General features: G+C 44.1%; 1 pseudogene; it reads left to right on the forward strand.

Annotated features, from left to right (window-relative positions):
• The first annotated feature begins 500 nt into the window (after positions 1–500).
• LOC148123791 (uncharacterized) lies at positions 501–1,485 on the forward strand (annotated as a pseudogene).
• The last annotated feature ends 4,602 nt before the right edge of the window (positions 1,486–6,087 follow it).

Below are 6,087 nucleotides of genomic sequence, written 5' to 3' on the forward strand. Positions count from 1 at the left end.
GTTAGGAAGCTTATGATCCACTTACAAGTGTGTTCAGGTACCACTAGTTGGTTTAATTTACTTAGAAGAGTGTCCGGAATGATGGTATTGAATGCTGAACTGAAGTCTATAAAGAGGATCCTGGAGTAGGTATTTGGAGATTCAAGGTGTTGTAGGATGTAATGCAGAGCCATGTTAACAGCATCATTGGTCGATCTATTTGCTGGTATGCAAACTGCATGGGATCTAACATGCAGGTTTTCAGGTGGGACAGCACAAGCCTTTCAAAGATTTTCATAACTACAGATGTTAGTTGTCTGTAGTCATTCAGTTCCTTGATGGAGGGCTTTTTTGGCACTGGGATGATGGTAGAATGTTTGAAGCAGGAAGGAACATAGCACATCTCTAATGATCTATTGAATATTAGGGTGAAGATGTACTGTAATGCCATATCTGACCTCTATAAGGTTACCTGCTTTTTGTTTTTACCTCAGGTTACCTCAGAATAGAATAGAAGAAAAACCAGTCAAAGGACGGAAGCAGAAAGTTTTCTGCTCTTCAATGTGATGAAATTCAAGACAGAGCAGCCCTGCACCTTTCCAAAGGAAAAAGGACAAAATATTTTGGGAAAAGTGTGAAAACATTCAGAGAAAAATCAGATTTAAATGAACATGATCGAACCCACACTAAAGAAGAAGAGGATCAGAACAGGGAAGATGAAAAAAGTTACAGCTGGACCTTCATTCTTTCGTTGCGTGATAGAATCAACATGGGGGAGAAACCCTACAAATGCAGAGAGTGCGGGAAGAACTTCAGGAGCAGCAGCCAGGTTACTTCCCACAGGAGGATCCACACGGGAGAAACCCTATAAGTGCCTGGAGTGTGGGAAGAGTTTCAGCTGGAACAATGACCTGACTTACCATAAAAGGATCCACACGGGGGAAAAACTTTATAAGTGTTCCGAGTGTGGGAGGAGCTTTAGGAGGAATATTCAGCTTGCTTACCATAAAAGACTCCATGCGGGAGAAAAACCGTACAAATGCATGCAGTGTGGAAAGAACTTCCTCTGGAGTTATCAGCTTACTTACCACAAAATGATCCACACAGGAGAGAAACCCTACAAATGCCCGGAGTGTGGGAAGAGCTTCAGGAGGAGCAGCGAACTGACTTCCCACAGGAGGATCCACACCGGGGAGAGGCCTTATAAATGCGCAGAGTGTGGGAGGGGTTTCAGAGGAAGCAGTGAGCTGACCTCCCACAGGAGGGTCCACACAGGAGAAAAACCTTATAAATGCACAGAATGTGGGAGGACCTTCAGGAGGAACAGCCAGCTTGCTTACCATAAAAGACTCCACTCGGGAGAGAAACCGTAGAAATGTATGGGGTGTGGGAAGAACTTCTTCTGGAGCTATCAGCTCGCTTCCCATAAAACGATCCACACGGGAGAGAAGCCATACAAATGCATAGAGTGTGGGAAGAACTTCTTCTGGACCTATCAGCTCGCAGGTGAATCTGGCTTCCCCCCATTGACAGGTGTTCTCTTACTATTTTTTTGCTTGTTTTAACTTTTATTTCTGGTCTGTCTTTTACAGTTATGTTTTTGGTGGGTTGAGCTATAGTTTCTTTTTGTGTGAAGACTGATGCAAAGAATGAGTTAAGCAGTTCTGCCTTCTCTCTGTTGCCTGTTACTTCCTTGCCATCTTCTCTCTTTAGTGGACTGACGGTTTCCTTGATTTTTTTCTTGTTATTTATATATTGGAAGAAACTTTTTTTATTATCTTTGACTTTTGTTGCAAGTCTTTGTTCGTTCTGAGCCTTTGCTATCCTGACGTCGTCTTTGCAGATTCTGGCTATCTGCTGATATCCTGCCTTAGTTGTATGTCCTTCTTTCCATTATTTGTACTTGTCCTTTTTTTCTTTCAATTTGCCAGAGAGATCTTTGTGCAGCCATGCTGGTTTCTTCTTGGATTTCTTGTTTTTCTTTCTCAGTGGTATTGTGCTGGTCTGGGCTTCTATGATCATACTTTTAGAGTTTCCCAAGATTCTTGAGTTGTTTTCCCCTTTAGGATTTTCATCCATGGAATCTTTCCCAAGTTCTCTCTGAGTTTATTGAAATCAGCTCTTTTAAAATCCAAGACTGGTGTCCTTATGTTCTGTTGCTTGTGTTTGTGTTACGTTGAATTCTAGTATGACATGGTCACCCGCACCCAAGGTTCCTGCAGTTTCAACTCCCTCTATCACTTCTTCTGTTTGTAAGAATTAAGTCCAGTATGGCTGTCCCTCTAGTTTCACCCTCTGCCTTTTGGACAACAAAGTTGTCAGCTAGGTCGGTTAGGAACTTATTTGATTTCTCACTTGGTACAGAATTAGTTTTCCAATTGATATCAGGATAATTGAAGTCTTCCATTGTTGTGTCTTTCCTGCATATGTTTGTTAGTTGTCTGGCAAAAAGGACATCTATTTTTTCTGCTTGATTGGGTGGCCTATAACATACACCTATGGCCATGTCATTCTTTTTTTCTTTTATATTGACCCATATGCATTCTAGGAGGTTTTCATCTTTGGTTTCATGCATTTCTGTAGCAATATAGTGGTCCTTTACATACAGTGCAACTCCACCTCCTCTTTTATGAGGTCTGTTGTTTTTTTTTAAATAGTTTGTATCCTTCTACCAGTATGTTGCAGTCATGGGTTTCATCCCATCAAATTTCTGTTATTCCAACTATATCATATTTACCTTCATGTATTTGTAGTTTGAGTTCACCTTCTTTTCCCTGTGCCCGGGATGAATATTTTGTAGCCTTTCAATTTCCCAGTGTTACTTTAATAGGGCAGGAATAATTGGGCAAGACATAGATTATAATTTTTTTTCTTATAAATGAAGTAAATGAAAAATAAACGAACGTTGGGAGGAGTTATGTTGCGGTGCTGTGGATGATGCCTATGATGGGTTAATGAGAACTGGCAAAAAGGATGAGGAACCAGAAAGACTATTAAACTTCAATAGTCTTGCTCAGATTTCAGGGGTGGCTGGTCTGTCCTGGCTCTAAAATCAGGAGGAAACCTTGATCTGCACCATCCAGTGACTATGTCACCCAAGACCATGAGAAGAGGGACAGTGTATTGTGGGAGGAATGAATGGCTGACCTTTTGTAGCAGGTGTTTGACCCAAACTTGGCTCCAAAAGAGTAAACACAAGACAAAGGTACCAGCACAACCTTTTACTGTTTCACTTACGAATCCTGTTTCTTCACAGATAAAGGCTGCTTCCAATTAATTAGCTCCAATAAGAAAGAGCCTTGCCAAGTTTTTGTAAGGCTGCCAAGAACAACAGATAAAGTTCCTAAACAATAAATCAAAAGAGTCTCCAAACACCAACTCAGATATTCTAACGTCCACCAGGCTCAAGTATCAAACTTCTTTGCCTTCTGCAAAGAACTGCAGTTTCTCTGCTGGTTTTTATCTTCTCAGGGAGGGGCCATTATCTTGCAGCCTTACTCCCGAGTCGCCCATGCTGCTGCAGCTGCTCTTTCCTTTGATCAGCCTGAGACTCTAGAAAAAGTGCAGAGAAGGTGCAACCAGGATGATTAGGGGCCTGCAGACTAAAGCATATGAAGAACGGTTACAGAAACTGGGCATGGCTAGTCTAGTGAAGAGAAGGACTGGAGGAGACATGATAGCATCTTCCAATATTTGAGGGGCTGCCACAGAGAGAAAGGGGTCAAGCTATTTTCTAAAGCACCTGAAGGCCAGACAAGGAATAATGGATGGAAACTGAACAAGGAGAGATTCAACCTGGAAATAAGGAGAAACTTTCTGACAGTGAGAACAATCAACCCATGGAACAGAAGTTGCCCTCGGAAGTTGTGGGAGCTTCATCACTGGAGACTTTCAAGAAGAGATTGGGCTGCCGTTTGTCAGAAATGGAGTAGTTTCTCCCGCTTGGGCGGGGGGTTGGACTAGATGACCTACAAGGTCCCTTCCAACTCTTGATTATCTGTTATCTGTAGTGGAATTTCATTTAATGCAAACACAAGCAATAGAACTGGCCTTAAGAGCTGACTGGGATCCAGGAGAGAGAAAAATAAAGCAAATTAAGTAAGATACCCGAGAAGTAAAATTGGAGAATTTAAATGTACATGCATAATCTTCCCCCCACCGACCTTGTCCCTTTGGGGAGGAGCTTCCTCTGACTGAGCTGGAGAGAGTTTGGTTGGGCTGGGCCTTTTCCACAGAAGGACCAGAGTCTCGGAAGCCTCACCTGGACTGTGGGGTGTGTGGTGTGTTAGAGAGTTTAAAAGGGCATGTAGTCAACTCCTCCAGGCACGGTGAGAAGGCAGGGTGAGAATTGGCTGAAAACTGGGAAGAGAGCAAAGGCAGGAAGGGTCTTCCCTGGGACTGGGAAGGGACCCCCCCACTTGAGCTGCGCGCGCCACACACACACACACACACGCACACACACCCAGACTGCAATGATACCACCTTCTGCCTCTGCATTGCTCATATCTATCTGGTGAAGTCACAAAGGACTCTGCCCGGAGACTGATGATGCTGCGGAAGAGAGAATTCCCATTGGTCCCTACTGCATTACTCCAAGCGCTGGAGTAATGATGCCCCGATTTCCCTTCTGGGACTGTGCGCCCTTCGGTGTGTGGCAGTTGCGGTGCCTGGGCTGTGTGTGGTTTCTCGTTGATGGTTGCTCATTGCTTTGTCATTTAAAAAAAAAATCCATTTTTTTCTATTGTACTTTACTAATTTATTTGATTCTTTTTGTTAGTTTTTGTTTTAAGTCTGGTTTTACATATTTTAAATATTGAGTCTGTCAGCTGCACCTCTATAACTGCCTGGTTTTGCTCTGCAACCCAACAGGACAGGCACGGGCTTCAGAGGATAACTAGGACTGCAGAAAAAAACAATTGCTACCAACCTGCCTTCCATCGAGGACCTGTATACTGCAGAGTCAAAAAGGGGGCTGTGAAAAATATTTACAGACCCCTTACATCCTGGACATAAACTGTTTCAAGTCTTACCCTCAAAATGACGCTATCAGTTTAGGTTCCCAAACAGCCCACCATCAGGGGAAAATCTTTTTTTCCCCATAGTCTTGAGTATCTTAAGGAGGGTCTCTGGCAGCTGTGGGGTCCCAGTGCGCCACCCCCCCAGCAGGGATCCAGATTGAAATTCTCCCACCCAAGAGCTACCTGGTCTCCATTGATATCCCCACCCCCCCAATTGAGTGAGGCCCAAGGCTTTTGGGGCGACCCCGGGGGCTGCTCTTCCGATGGGACATTTCCCCAAAGGTGGGGTGGGAATTTCTTGCTCTCCCCTCAGCCTGGAAAAACACAATCTCCCGAGGGGAATCAGAAGAAACAATTTTCTCTCCCCCCCCAATAAATAAATAAATAAATAAATCCAGGGCCATTTGCAGGAATTGGGGGCTGCTTTAGTTCACCTGTGCAAGTAGGGGGTGGGAAGCACTTTTGTGGTAATATATCATCTTCATCATATTCTGTAAAGTTCTTCGTACAGTTTTGTATAAGATCTGGGGACTTTACAAACGCTCCTCATGGGGGCAGTAGTGCTTTTATGATGGACGTTTGGTCCTGTTTTGGTCTGCAAAGCTTAGATGAACCAGGAATGTCGGTGAGAGTTCACAGTACCCAGCCGAGCCATTCCCATGAGACCTTTCGTGCCTGGATATTCTCACGGGACTTTATCACCCTGCTGAGGCCCGGCTGAGGTAATGCTGCTGAGGTTGAAGTCATTGTTTTGATTTTGTACTTGCATTTTCTTAAATAAATACTGCTACCCGAGTTCTCTCGGGGCTGGCATTTGCTCAGACGGTTCCCTGCGTCTCATTTCAAGTGCCAGACCACCACAAGTGGTGACCCCGACGTGATAGTTTGAAAGGCTATACGTTCCGACGTGATAGCTTTGAAAGGCTATACGTTTCCTGCATCCTATACTCATCGTCGCGGACGTCGACTGGGCCCTCATCTTCTTCGCTGGACGGAGATAGATTCTTTTCGTGAGTATGGGGGGAGATCTCTCGAAGGCTCAGACAAAGCACATTAGGGAATTGAGAGAGATCACTTGGAATAGTTTTAA

The sequence above is a fragment of the Pseudonaja textilis genome, unplaced genomic scaffold, assembly GCF_049901715.1.
Source record: "Pseudonaja textilis isolate UNSWEBS1 unplaced genomic scaffold, rPseTex1.2 PTEXCTG41, whole genome shotgun sequence".
In the NCBI taxonomy this organism is placed as follows: Eukaryota; Metazoa; Chordata; class Lepidosauria; order Squamata; family Elapidae; genus Pseudonaja; species Pseudonaja textilis.